The sequence below is a fragment of the Epinephelus moara genome, chromosome 3 (genome assembly GCF_006386435.1).
Source record: "Epinephelus moara isolate mb chromosome 3, YSFRI_EMoa_1.0, whole genome shotgun sequence".
In the NCBI taxonomy this organism is placed as follows: Eukaryota; Metazoa; Chordata; class Actinopteri; order Perciformes; family Serranidae; genus Epinephelus; species Epinephelus moara.
In genome coordinates this window covers 14,620,563-14,636,121 of record NC_065508.1, presented here as the reverse complement: position 1 = coordinate 14,636,121, position 15,559 = coordinate 14,620,563, and the positions used below count along the sequence as shown (strand labels likewise).

General features: G+C 42.0%; 1 protein-coding gene across 1 annotated transcript in view; it reads right to left on the bottom strand.

The window, feature by feature from the left end:
* The window catches only part of tiam1a (TIAM Rac1 associated GEF 1a), a 65,536-nt gene extending 50,218 nt beyond the window's left edge, over positions 1-15,318 (bottom strand). The window contains exon 1 of the mRNA XM_050040130.1: positions 15,079-15,318. The gene's annotated coding sequence lies outside the window, so the exon portion shown is untranslated. The remainder of the gene's footprint in view (positions 1-15,078) is intronic.
* Between the last annotated feature and the right edge of the window lie 241 nt (positions 15,319-15,559).

Genomic DNA, 15,559 nt, shown 5'->3' with positions numbered 1-15,559 from the left:
TCAAGCTGTGACATCAACAAGCACCTTTATTGCGTGCCCTTCATACCCAGAAGACAACAACCCATCCTAAATGTACTCACTTTTACAATACTTGGTGTACTTGGATATTGCACAGGGGCATAGTAATGACAATGGTTGTGTGATAATATGTAACTGTTGTCTTTAACGAAAATAAATTACCTGTTGCACATGAATTTCTCTAACATGTGGACAGGATCTCATTTTTTGAAAAAGTGTTTCAATGGGTAGAGGTGATACTTAAGCGTACAGTATGTTTTATTGTGAAATTAACTGTTGTTGTCTTTAAGTTGTGCTATTAAACACCATTTGTCGTTATTTCTAGCTATTAGCTACTAAGATTTAAGCGTTGGAGATTTCACTTTATTATCAGGACATCAACTATTTCACATAAATATATATAAATACAAAAATAGCAAACAACATTTAGCCAAACAACAAAACCATACTACAAACACTACAAATCTCATCAGACATTACAAAAAGCGTATGCAGTGCAATTAATCACCCCATTACATTCAGAGTTCAACCCAAGGTACACTAAGGCTACTTAGAAGCAAAGAGTTCCTCAACCTGTTAAAATCGAGCATGTGGGACTCTAATCTTCTGTCTGATGGCGAAAGCTGATAATCTTCAAGTAAAGTGTGAGAGAAATTGGACACAATATTACCTGCCAAAGACAACATTCTCTACACGCTTTGAAAACACAGTTTGACATTGAGCAGATCAGTCGAAGTCTAGCCAGTCTAACTTTATGCTTAACGAAGAGACAACTGTATGATGCACTGATTCCTTACTGCATAACACACTAGTATACATTGGAAAAACAACAACACAATCTGTTAATTTGCTTTAAGTTACCTCAGTCTCGTAAGAGAGTAAATGTGTTGTTGTACTGTGCTACATGTGCACTCAAGGATAAATCAGTGTCCACATAGATTCCCAAATATTACTAGGTGGAAACTTGTTCCACCTGTAAACCTACTACTCACAGTGTATGACACAACATGAGCAACAGCTGATGACTTGTGGGAAAATATATAACACTTTCAAGAGTCCCACACTAGTTTACGACTGGATGACTATCATGTCTGATTTTAGGTGAACAACTGCTGAAGCCAGGAGTCCTAACGTCCTAAAGACTAGACTTTTCAGGGGACTTAGAAATCCTGGATTAAACTCTTTAGTGTGTGGTTAATCCAAGGATTAAATAATTGTGATTTAAGAGGTTACTGGTGCCTTTATTGTTCAAACTTAACGTTTTAAAAGACAATAGCAACTAATGTTGTCTTACAATTATTACTCAACAGCTCTGTTATTCCTGACTACCTAATAAATGACCCAAAGAAAGTAGCCCAACCCTAAAAGAGACATAAAAGGTAGTAACAGTAGTGACCCGTCTAGACACTGCTGTAACCAGAGAAGCCCTCAGCTTGACTGATCTCCCCGACCTTACTCTGCACCCTTGACCACCCCCCACCGAGCATTAAAACACACAACGCAGTCACTGGACCCGCCCTTCCCCTAGACCCTTTCCCGCACCTTTCACATTCCTCAAATGGTTACTGTACCCCCTACCACAGGGCAGAGAATAAAGTCGCTGAGGTTAACACTCTCTCTGGGGGGTAAACAAAGGAATTTCTGGATGAGGCAAACTTCATTCCAAGCAAGTCAAAATAGAATACCATGGGAATCTGCGAGACGGTTTCATCAGAGCCTCTGCATGCTCCCTGATTTTGCATACACACCTGCACACCCCTACAGAAATACACACACCTGCAAACATGCATGCTTATACACCAGGGCATCCTTGTTGTTGTTTACGCTGAGCAAACCTGCTTTGAAAGATAACAAACGCACTGCGAATAACATGTGAATCAGGACTAGGTGCAGGCTCAATGGGCCAAACAAATCAGGATCGGGGACTTAGGTGTGTGTGAATTGTTCACATTGGATGAGGAACTATATCTATCCAATGTCGAGGTAACAGTCAGATATGCTCTGAAAACATCCCATTGTGGAGATGGGAGAGCACACTCCACTGCACTCCCACAGCCCCTATGAGACGGGACTGTCTCAGACATCACTGGTAGAATTCCCAGGAATAGGGAGATTAGCTTCTTATTCATCCTTTCGGGATCTGACAAGACACGCGCCACAACCCCCCCCCCCCCCGCCCAACTCTCAGCTTAAACACATGCATGCCCATACACAAACAGCGTGCCTGCAAGCATTGAGTCTCGGCTGCTGCTTAAATCAAACATTCATTTCTTTTAACTGGTGAGAGGAAAATTATAATTCCTTCCTGAAGAGCGCTTTCATTTTGAGGCCACAGAGGAGGGCAAAGCATAAAAATGACAGAACAAAGTGTAGCGGGAGGAAATTAGACGTTTGTTATTCATTTACTGTGGTCCCCTCTATTTGTCATCTCCTTACAGACAAGTGGAGTAAGAAAAGAGACGAGATTTAGGATTGTGATGATTGTGGTAGCAAAGCAAATTCACTGCCAATTCATGTTGAAAAGCATGTCACAAACCAAATATAAAAATAAAGATACGAGTTTAAAAACGGGGGGGGGAAAGATACTTATGTAGTGCAGCATATCATCTGCAAAATGACACATATAATAGATTTTAGATTTTGGGTCAGTGTCTGTGTGGCATCTGAGGATCAAGGGGAAAAGATAAAGGGCAGTGGGATTCAGTGTCAGCCAATTCACTCCACTTTACACCTCAAGTGTCACTAACTTCATTAAATACGCTCCTCCGTCTTTCTAGGAGCTTACACTGTACGCTCCTTAACTCAGATTTCAGCTGACTGTCTCTGCAGCGCGGTGCAGTCAGGGATTACCATATTTTAAAGAAAATCCTTCTACCACAAGTCCTCCATTGAGTGAGAGGCCCGAGAGAGTCAATGAGTGTGTGTCGCTTTTGACGCTTTGCTCTGTAGCTGCTGCTGCTGCTGCTGCTGAGTGCAAACTCAGCGATCAGTGAGTCCCTGTATGAATTCAAAGACAGGAAACCCCATGATTTAAACCTGCCATTAGGATCTTTCAAGATGTATATTTTAATGTGAGGCTTTTTAATGCTGAATGATCAGAGCACCCCACTTGTTCAGAGATGAAGGAGGAGATCAAGGTGTGTAAGCCTTAATTAAATCCATCCTGGACTTCTGTTGTCGGTTACCATGCCACTTCAAATCCTCTTGTTTACAGAGTACACCCATCAGCAAGCAGCAGGTTGCATGACAAATGGCAAGCTATCATTTGCTTTTTGATGAATGTTAATAAATCACCCCTCTCTTTTTTAGCCATTCCTCAACCAGTGCTCGCTCATTCCCCCTGATGAAATAGTGATTGCGCAGACAATTGCCTCGCCGTCATCAAAACCAATCAACTGAATATTCATGTGGTGATTTGCTGCTCCAAATATGCAAGAGGCAGTACAAGAAGTGTTGTTTAATTATCCAGGAGGAGTGGGACGAGACATTGACTGTGCTCCAGATTTCAGCTGGTAACCGTAGAAACCCTGCGGGGCAAGATGCAGCCTGGGGGAGGAGTGGTTGGGAGTGTGGCAATGAGATAGAGAAAGACGTTACAAAAGAAGAAGAGTACTGTGAGGACGTGGCAGGGTATTTAAATTTCTTTGAATGACCTGTGGGCAATGGCATGCCTCTACAAACATGATGGAAAAAGAAACTCAGGCACACTAGCATATTTTTAGACTGAACTGGGGTTTTAAGAAATCGCAGGTAGCAGCCAGTCAGTGACAGCCATAGTTAATAAGAGCATGGTGTCACCCATCCATATAAATCAATACTTTAATTAGAAAGCATCGATATATTGTAGAGATTCCCTCTATATCTTATTAATATGAAACCACAGCTAACATATTACTAACTTATTAAAGGGGAATTTTGGTATCTTTCAGCTTGGACCCCATGTTTTTGTGTAAAATTGACTAAAGGAGATAACAGTTTTTAAAATTGGTTCATTACTGAGCAAGACCACTGCAGCTGGCAGCAGCAAAACAGGCTGCAATGTAACTGTAATGGGCATTTGCGCATCATGAATTTACTTTTTGCCACTGACAGGCTCAGATTGTTATTCTGAGTTGCTGACAATGTTATGGGAGGGATCTCTACAGTGACAAACCTTTTTGTTTAACCAGACACAGACCTGAAATCACAATCAAAAAACCACCACACTCAATAAAACACGCAATAAAACTTACAAAAAACATCTTGGTTCATCTTTTCAGTGTTCCAACAATCACCACCTATGGTTTGGTTGAAACAAACCCTACATTCACCCAGTTAGATGTGAAAATATGCTGGCTTTATACACGCTAAAATCACTGTTTATTTAAATGGAATCTGGTGGATTTAGCAATATCAATTTAAACGCTGTTTCTGTTTTTTTTTTTTTAAAAAGGATCTTACTGTTTAATACAAAGGTCTACAACACTTAAAATAATAGTCTGAGTCTGTCAGTGGCAAAAACAAGCACTTCGGGTGGACGTAAATTGGCGGTGCACAAGTCCTAAATGGTTACATTACAGCCTGCTGGTGGCTGCAGCCACCTCACTCAATACTGGACCATTTTTAAAAGGTTGTCTCTATTAGTCACTTTGACACAATTACAAGGGAAAATAGGGTCCAGGATGAAAAACACAGAAGACGCCCTTTAATCAATTAATCAACCAACACTTTTCTGACTCTTTGTCAATCTGCTGTGTTTCTAAAATCTGCTGCTTTATCACTGTTGCACTTTAGCACACACTTTGATCCTGTGCTGTTTGTGTTGCTGATTTTTTTTGCTGTGAATGTATTGTGATGTGCGCAAGCCATCCTGTTTGTCTGCTTTATCTGAGTCATACTGACCCAGATTCCTCTCAACTTGGTTGACATGGCAATAAAGTAATGAATTGGGATAAGACACACTTCAGTGAAAAGCTGTTAAGCCTGAAATAATTGAGTAGTTCTATAGCTTGTTGTTTCATCTTGAAAAGGGGATTCCTTCCCATTATCTCCACCCTTTTTGCCTTAACTGAGCCGTTGCAGAAATGTTTTACTTTTCAACAATAAAAGTCTAATAATTAAAGTGTTGTTAATTAAATTGATTTAAACATTTAATGTGGCAAGCGTATTGTCGAAAAATTGTTTCAGTGTTTCCATTCCATCCTGTGAAGAGGTGAACGAAATACGTTTATTTGGGGCAAAAAATTGCCAAATTTAAAATCAAATATACTCAATTTTGGCAGCAAATATTGCCAGACACTGACATGTATAGACATCCACAGACAAACACAGACAGGTGTGAACTGAGCCAAATTGGCGGGTAATACTTTCCTCTCTGTGCAGGCTGAAGGGATGGGGAAATAACAGGGTGGGCTAGCAAGCCAGAGAGAGGGATAAGAGGGTTTTAGGCAAAGGTAGACTGATTGAGGTGGGAGGTTGAGACTGGGGGGATGAGATGAGAGAGGCAAGAGGGTCTGAAAAAAAAAAATGATGGTGTTGAAAGGAGGATGAGAGGCTGTTAGCTGGTGGAATCGAGTGTTGGGCCACAGGTTAGAAAGATGAATGATGTGTGCTGAGGTGGAAGGAGACATGAGAGGTAAAGAGGTGGAGTGGTGCTGATAGGTCCTGAGGGGCTGATAGAGATAGATGTTGTGTCAGTTCAAAGTAGGGCAGATGTGAACAGGCCCGATTTGTTGTCAGTAACGATATGACTGGGGTAAGACTATCTGGAGAGGGTTATTGAGGAGGTTATTGTCCGTGTCGGTGTGTGCTTATGTGTGTAGGTGTGACCTGTAAGAACACGAAGATAGCGCTATTACGGTTTAAATACTGCAACAATGCAATTTGCAGGCATTAGCTTACTCTGGTTTTAATCAAATTGAGTAATGCAAAGACACTGTTATCACTTAACTAATTAAGATTTTTGCTGAGGCTCTGCAAATCCTTTGTAGCACTACCCTAATCATTACCAGGGAGCAAGGGAGAGCTTTGGCATGACCACACAAGGACAGGTAGGGAGGGAAGAAAAAGTGGAGAGGGTAACATGAGGGGAAAAAAAGAAGAAAAAGGAAATGAAAGATTAAGGGTGGAGAAGGAGTAGAGGAGACACCATGACAGCATAAGAGGTGAGTAAGCAGGTAGTACAAAGGAAAAAGTTAAGGGCAGAGGAATGGGCAACAACAGAGGTGGACAGCGGGAGGTGGAAGGGGAAGTTATCTTCCCTCCATCCCTCCACCTGAGTCAACAGCAGTGCTTGCAAACAAAGCACCCCCTTGAAGACGAGACAGAAGACAATGCACCGCAGTGAGGGGATGGAGGTAAGAAATGTTCAGCAAGAATGTGACCACAAACAGCAGGACACAGTGTTGTGTCTCCGTCTCTCATGTCAACAGAGGACACAGACCACAAAAACAATACAGTATGGTTATACTGCTAGGAGGTTAAGGTAAGGTAAGATTAATTTAAAGAATGCTAAAAAGCAAAAAGGACGACAATAACCACTGATAGATGCAGCCAATGTCTGCACATTAAACATCTATACACTTACAATGAGTTTACAGTCCATATCAAATTGCATACATGCAGAAAGTACACATTTGCATACTGTACTTTTCCCATGATCATATCTTTTTTGTCCGCAAGAAAAACAACCCTCCCTTTTGTTACCTACTTCTTCATTTGTGTATCACACTTACCCACAAACGTCCTTGCAGACAGTAAGGTGTGACAGATTCTGAGAATACCAGTGGACCCACGCCCAAAGTGTTGCATCAATGTTCCTCAAATTTCAACGACCACAAACTGCTTCAGTAATCTCGGTATACAATAGGTCAATCTTCCCACACAGAGGTTAAGCTTAGGTCTACACGAAAACAAATGTGAATGAGATAAGGGTTGAAACTTAAGATTATCATTCTTTTTTTGTAAAACATGGATCATTTAGTCAACAAAATGCCAGTTGCTTGTTTTGTACAAAGCCTCTGCACTAGTAGGGACATCTACATATATCCTTTAGATCTAGATTTAATCATTTTCAGGAAACCAAGCCCCATGCAGTATGTATAAAGGTGAGATTAAATGAAAAATGCCTTTCTAACTCTTTTAGATCACATCCCATGTCATACTGTGCAGCTATTTAACAATATATGCCAAAAACCTACAAAAAAAATCAATTTCTTTGTGTTCTTATATCAAAATCCAATCTGTTTTCTTCCTTCAAAACAAAATGTGAGTTTTTAAGCTAGTACCAACCAGTTTCAACCAATAATGTGACATCCACCAGTCAATAAATACGCATCTATCACTGCACAGATATCAGATTCAAGTTAGCTAGCTAGCAAAAGCACGGTACATCAGTGTGTCTTCAGGTGTTCACCACCTTAAATCTTGTTCTGCTTACCCAAAAATACCATTATGACTGGGCCGTTGGCTAGAATTTATCCACCTTGAAGAAAGTGGTACATGTGACAGCTCCAGATTATACACAAGGCATGTTACAGTGGACAGCTTCAGCAACTACATGGAGCATACAATGGGCTTCGTCTCTCTCTCTCTCAGTGATGAATACTGCTATCCCTACTGTGCACACCACGTAGGGATAGCAGTACCCCGACAGGTTTTTACTCGCAAATATGTCATGATACTGAAGCTAGCTACTCTCAGAATACCATTTCATCTGGATTTAAATAATACACAGCACAGTACGGCTTTACTTAAGTGTTTGATGTTCAGCACAACCATGGTGACACTAAATAATGTTGTAAAGCTAAGGAGTAGAAACAAGATTTCATCCTGTGATGTAGTGTCAGAAGTTGTTATCAAAACTAGGTTATTTCTGAGAAGAAAACCTTACTTTCCCTTCTTGTTCCAAAGTAGTATTAATCTGAAACTTGCATTGTTTTGCTGCTTGTCAGAACTATTCATTTTGCATCATACAAACATAAGCCAATGAGGATAAACTCTAGTCACTATGAAGGTTTTAAAAGATGGTAAACCATAATTGAATCCCTGGATACTTCACATAAGAGCCCCCTCAAATTTCAGCCAATGTTAATGATGTCTTGTGGCAAAACAGAAAACAATCACTGAGACAAGGATGTCAACAACATGTCAGCAATGCGGCATCTCTTCAGGATCTAGGTCAATGGGTCCATTTCCTGGGAGTTTGGCTCCTGAGCGGACTCGGGCTGGGGGTTATTGTTTGGGCTCTACGGTGAATAGAGCCTCCTCTCAGTGCATTAGTGACCTGTATAAGCTCCACACGACTTGCTGACATCTGAGTGCAGGCCTGAGGGGAGAGGACAAAGGCAATCTGACCACACATGCGCGCACATTCACGTGTCTAAAAGCTAACGCACCAAAGGGCGATAACAAAAACACACAGTCTAATAGAAACCTTATACGGCACTCACCACAGGGTTTTTATCCCCAAAGAAACTCAATCCAACAAACAAAAAATCCATGCAGCTCTGCCTGTAAGCCTTCATCCTTGCTGTTGTCAACCCCCTTTCCACACACACACACACACATTCAGACATATTCACATACATATTTGCACATGCACACACTTACAAATGCTCGCACAGGCTTCTAAGACCGCCTTGTACAATCCCACTGCATCACTTCCAGGTCAACAGGCAACGTGAAGTTTGACTATGTGATGAGCACTGAGTCGCTGGTCAGCATTCTCTTATGCAACTAATGTAATGTGGGGGTTGAAGGAAAGCAGGAGAGGTGCTGTAATTTACAGTCACATGGATGTAAACCTTAGACTGGAAAACACTCACGCAAATTAGGGGGTGTAAAGATTTCCAAGCAGATATAAGAAAAAAAAAAAAAAGGAAATCCCAGGAAAGGCCAAATCTCCCAAGCACAAACAAAGCACAAAGACAATCTTTGAAGACACTCTTTGCACTACCACAGTAATTCCTCCCTTAAATCCCTACTCAGCACTTCACACACAAATGTGTTTCCACTCTCTCATTCTGAAGTCTTTTACAGCAGCTTCCTGTTCAGGTAAAACTGTCCCAAAGCTTCCTTTTCCACTAAGCCACACTTGCACATTAACTCAGCTTATACCACCTTTTCAAATTGTACTTCTTTAGCATGACAAATATCAGCGTGTGTGCATCGCAAACATCCTTTGTTTGCTCATCACTCAGTAAACAAAATTACACACAGCCACATTTCTGTGCTTTTTCCTTCTGTTATTCTTATGAATTGAGAGCACCCTAAAAAAACACAAAGATCTAACCTTCTGTGTATCAAATAAGATGTAGATGCATGCACACACACACACACACACACACACACACATTTACACATCATCAGTTGGCAGCCAGAGCCAATGTGTGGGCTGGAACGCAACACTGATCAGAGATAATGGGCAGACATGACAGCGATGGCAATGCTGTCACACACCAAGAGAGGAAGGAAGGAGGGATGGTGGAGCAAGAGACAGAAAGAGGGAGACAAAGAGAAAAAAAAGAGAGCAAGAAAGAAGAGAAAGAAAAGGAAGGGAGGGAAGGAAGGGAAGGAAGGAAGAAACTCCCAATTCATCAGCAGACACAGAACAGACAAAAGATAGGAAATGAGTGAACATGCCAGCTCATGTCAGCTCTGAGACTCCCCTCCCCCTGTCTGGACCCCTTCGCAAATTAGAGGCATCCCCTTCTGCTTCTCCCACTCCTTTTGCATCTCCTTCTTCTTCTCATCGGGGGGTTGATGTTGTGGAGTCTGGCACAGAAAACAATGTTTTTCACCTGATGTTTCACACTCCCCCCCTTTAACAACTCTTGTAGTCCTGCTCAACCAGCCAAGTGACATTATTAACGGACGCACAAAAGCAAACGCGTCAGTACGACATATTCACACTGACTCATTCAGCCACTCTTGCCTTGCATAATTCTCATATTTTCAAAAGGTCATACAGGATCAGGGAATACAGATACAAACACACGCTGCATATCTATGTAATATTCCAGTGGTTTCACACCTATTTGTCTATTTGTGACCCACCATGATCAGCAGCGTAGTTTATGACGAGGTCAACCAAATACTTTTTTTTCTCCTTTCATCTTTCCTGCTCTGTAAATCATCTCATTGCAAAGGGATTCCCCCTACCATTGACTGCAACCATGACAGAACCGGCACCTTAATTAGACACACTCAGTGAAACCAAAGACGAGAAAAAACATTTCAGTGTCTCTCCACCCTCAGCTGTCAGTTTTGTCTTGGTTTTCCCAAAACAGACTTCAACAATATCTGTCTGGTACTGGGCTGCAAGTGACAGCCGCAGTGAATTGGGAGACACGCACACAAGAGACAGACACACAGAGAACCCACAGGCACACAGTCAAACATTTAAACAGCTTGATTGCATGCAGGGAGAAGGACAACTGGGGGCTGCATAAGCCCCATATTTGCTTAACGGCAGAAATGAGAGGACCACTGAGGAAGAGGGATGAAGCGTTTTCTAACAACGGTTTGAAGACTGGAGAGAAAGACGGACAAAGATGAGAGAGAGAAAGAGAGATCATCCCTTTCATGTTAATTGCATCATCTCTTTATCATGCCCGCCACATGCTCATCAAACTAGATCTTATGTACTGTATCTGTAATCATAAAGAGAGGGCGTGCGTCCGTCTGCTCTGCCACAAGGTCAGAGGAGTCACATTCACTGTGGAGGATCAAGATGTGAGAGTATTTGAGGCCAGCTTTAGCTCCATGTTGTTGATGAAGATGGTGATGACGACAGCAATGATTGTCTTCATCACTTCCATTTGTATAATGCATTATGTGATGCATGGAGTGCTTTATGAGCTTTACATGACCAGATCAAAGATGAGTTTGACTTAGATGATTGTATTCATAGTACTGATTGTAGTAAGGCTGCAGAATATCACTCTGTAACTGTGTATGGTTGCTACAAGGTTAATCAACAAACTTTAAGTTAAGACTTGGTATTTGATTAAGGTTAAGGTAAGTGAAGTGACAGCATTGATGTAGTTATGGTCTCAGTTCGGTTATTTACTTGAGGCTGGATGCTTGTAAAAGACAACACGCCTACCTATATCTGCCCTACAGGTGAGCTGCCTTAGCCTGAGAGCACTGTATCAATCTGGGTCAGTATATACACTTACACACACACACACATATATATATATATACACATACACACACACACACAATACAAACACACTCACACACCCACAGGGCTCACTTAGCGGTGCCCCATCCCCCCTTTCACGCTCACACACTATATTAGCTTACTGTACACGGACGGAGCACATGGTTGTGTGGATGCACACATATTTGCTCTGAACGCACACGTGCACGTGTTAGTGAACGGACACACACATACACATAAACCTGGATGAGTGGAGTGTTTCTGTGTATGAGATAATGGCTTTCCCCCCTTTTCACAGCCCCGGGCTTTCGCAAAGTCTTTGTCAATTCTAAAGTGCGCGCACGGACATGCACACAAAGACACACACACACACACACGAGGCGCACCAGTTTTTATCTGCCACTATAAATCCTTTCACGGATCACTTCCTCAAAACACCCTGCCAATATTCAACTTCCTCATGGCGGCAACTGAAGCAGTGAATTGTAGCAAGACAGATAACATGAAGAAAAGATAACAAGAAAGAGAAAGACAGAGAGGGACTGAGTGACAGAGTGAGACAGAACACTCATGGAGAATTCTTATTCTTTCCTTAATCAAAACAAACAGTAAGAGTAAAGTTTAATAACAGATTAAGCAGCATTTTAAATGTTAGTGAGTGGTAGCTTTTATGATTTACTACAAAATGCTTACACTGCTTTATAGTTACAGTGGAAAATGTGTTGAGTTCATATGATCTTAGTTTAAACTGTGACAGATCAGAGTGCAAATGTTCTTAAAGATCCACTGTGTAGGATTTATGGCCATCTATTGGAACAAATAATTCACAATATTCATAACTATGTTTTCATTTGTATATAATCACCTGTGTTTTTGTTACCTTAGAATGAGCTTTTTCTACCTATATACGAAGCAGGTCCTCTTCCACAGAGTCTGCCATGGTTCTCTACAGTAGCCCAGAATGGACAAATCAAACAGCGGCTCTAGATAGGCCCATTCACATTTCTGCACATGGGATAAGTTCAGTGGTGGCTGCTGGGCTTTCAAGGAGGGGAAGCTCATTTTCGGCCTACATCATAAAATGTGTCCGTTTATTTATACGTAAATTCTACCCTCTGGGGCTGCTGCGCGAGGCTAGTGTGACCGCCTGTGAGTGCTTTGGGACGGTGGAGGGGCTCACAGCAGCACCCGCTGCTCGTTGGGGACAGTAACTGCAGAGCGACAGAAGTCAGAGTCTCCAAACACGAGTACAGTCTCCAATAACACCAGAAAAAGATGCTAGATTTGTCGCTAGTCGTTTTTAACAAAGAAAAAGTCACTAAGAGGATTGGAAAAGTCTCCAGATCAACTCGGAACAACGGAATGAAACTTGAAAAATGCTCCGGTGGTGGTTTATATTTCAAGATCGCTGATTCGCTCCTTTTGCTGTCAATCAAAAAGGGATTCAGCCTCAGACAGATCATCCAATCATCATGCAGAAGCCCAGCGTCCAGGCCAGCCGAGGCCAGCCCACTGCCCCATAGACCCCCAGAGACGCTGAGCGTCCGATGAGCGGGACAAAACCGAGCATTTATCCAATGACTATCTAGTTTCGCTGCAGTGGAACAACCCACCCTGTGCTTCCCCATTGAAGTCTTTGGATGCTGAGCTTCCACTGTTCAATGCACTGTGACGCTATGGGAATGAATGAGAAGAAAGTCGCGTCAGTGACCTGTGATAAGTAGCTGATTCTGAACAAAAGTTGAACGCGTTCTAGCGCATATTTAGTCAATGAAATGTAAACACAACAGTACATATTTGACCACTTATTTTTTTACATTTTAGGGGAAGCTGAGCTTCCCTTGCAGTCTTAGAGCAATCACCACTGGATAAGTTTCAGCTCTGACACCTCATGGCTAGATGCCACTATATCCTACACACCGGATCTTTAAAGAAATCTATTTTTCAGTATTCAAATAAAGTTAAAAAAGGTTAATGAATTACTAACTTAGTACTACCGACTCTGACACAGAACCCCAAATTGCCCCCAAACCCCACCAGTCCCTTGCATGGTAGCAGGGTGAATGAGAGGCAAATTGTAAAGCCCTTTGGATAAAAGCCAAACATTTACCAAATTATAGTTATTTTGATTTTCTGTAACGTTTTATCAGCTTGTTAAAAACACGCCTCAGCAACATTAAGGCAGTAAACATTATGATAAGTGGTATATATCTTGTTAATTATAAGGTCCCAAAATTGAATCCAGGACTAAATGATCAAATGACACCCAAACTTGTTTATTTCTCACATTAAAATCTCACATTCTGTTATTTTTTACTATATTTAATGTGCCTGTGCTGAATTCTCTAAACCAAACCACATACCCGAGAAAACTGTTTTTTCTTCTCCAGAGAAGAAGCATGAAAGTGAAGTAGAAGAAAGGACAGCAGAGACTCTCAGCCCTTTGACCCCTCTTAGTTCTTTGGCTGCCTGGATGCCTAAAGACGACCCTCTGCACAGCTGAGACTTGACACCTCCACCAACCCACACGCATTTAAATGACAGATGCACATTTGAAGTATTTAAGAGGAGGTAAAAGTGCATATTTGCAGACTCTCCACCTTTGTTTCAGTATCTCCTTTAATTTGAAACTTGTCCTTTATCCTCTCTCCCTCTCTTATGCTCTCTTTCTCTTATTCTGTCTTGTTTGTCGCTGTCGCTCTCTGCCAAGTCTTCAGTACCACGCTGCCTTTAACTGCTGTTCCCAAGACTTTCAGTAGCTCTTGCATCTCCCTCTTTGTCTGTCTGGTCCTGTCTATTCTGCTCTTCAGCTCTTTCTCCTTTCCCATCCTCTTAATATTTCCACACAACACTGTACGCATGCACACACCCAGACACACACAAAGTAGGCTAATGTCTTTATCAGATCCAAATCCGTTAGTGTATGATCCCTCTCTCTTCATTTGGCATTGTGAAGCTTTGATGGCATAACCAGAAATCTTGAGGACTGACCTGCGCTTTTTTTTTTTCATTTCTCATTTCAGAGTGCTTCGTCTCTGTAACAAGCTTTTGACAAGTCATAATTACCGTAAGTGCCGCTTGAGTTTTTTTTTTTAATATCTCACTTTATCTCAAGTAATCATTTTATCTCTTCTGTACCTCTTACATAAAAGCACACAGTCAAATATACACACGCTAAAGCATGCATTACTTTGTTTGCCCTTTGAGCTGTGCAGTTTGGTCAATGGCGGGGAAATGTCAGGTGGTACCAGCCAGAAAGGGCTGTTAAGGTATTTTGTTATCACTAAATTACCTCAGGTAGGAAACCAGGCAATGTCCCAGTGAGAACATTAATGATTGATAAAGTCCTTTTAACTACACGCACACACACTGGCCCATGCTGCATGGCTATTTGAGCACAATACATGAGAGGCTTTTTTTCTTGCAGTTCTCCTGTATTTATATAAATAGATATCTTGTGTGTGAGTGTGTGTGTGTGTGTGTGTGGGAGGGATAGAGCGGGAGAGCCCCATCAAGAGAAAGGAGCCATCACCAAACACTAGTCTAGTGTGTAAGCAAAGGAGAGAAGTCACACACACAAACAGAGTCACATTGTATAAGAAAGCAAATAGAAAGTATACATACATTAACACACACACACACACACACACACACACACACACACATATATATGGACCATGCACAACAAAAAGCTTGTACTCTCAGAAGGAGTCAGACACACAAATTCAGACTCTATAACTATAACTTCACCTCCTTTTGTCTTTCTCACACATACAAACATTACCATTCACCCACATAGTTAACAAATCATCTCAACACACTAAACATGAAGCCAGTTATCTTAAACACCAAAGCATCTCTGTCACTCACAAAGCTCCCAAAACATCCTCAAAACAAGAACTGCATCTCGTTACCTTTACTTCATCTCCCAGTGTTTCCTCTGTGAGTAACAGCTAATTCCCTGTGGTGGTTCAAACACAGTCAGCACGTGTCCTCTCTGAGAGCAAACAGGGGAATCCTTGCATCAGAGTCTCCCGGACTCCAGCGCAGCGCTCGACTCTCTCTCTCTACACACACACATACACACACACATTACAGCACATACTCACACATGCTGCCTCTTGCACGCCCTAGACCAGACTGAAGGCTGAGGAGAGGGTGTGTGTATGCTGGCTGAGTCTGAGCCCGCCCTCTTCTCTCTGGTTCTCCCCTTCTCTCCCACACGCACTCACCCTGCCCTCCTCCTCTCATCTCCCCTCTCTCTTTCTCTCGCTCCCTCTCTCTCTCCAATTTCACCTCCCCCGGCTTGCCAATTGACTGCCAGCATGTGTGCTGGGTCTGTGCCTCTAAGCCTTTAGATGTCCCAGTCCTCTTTTTAATTGCTGGCTCTCTGGC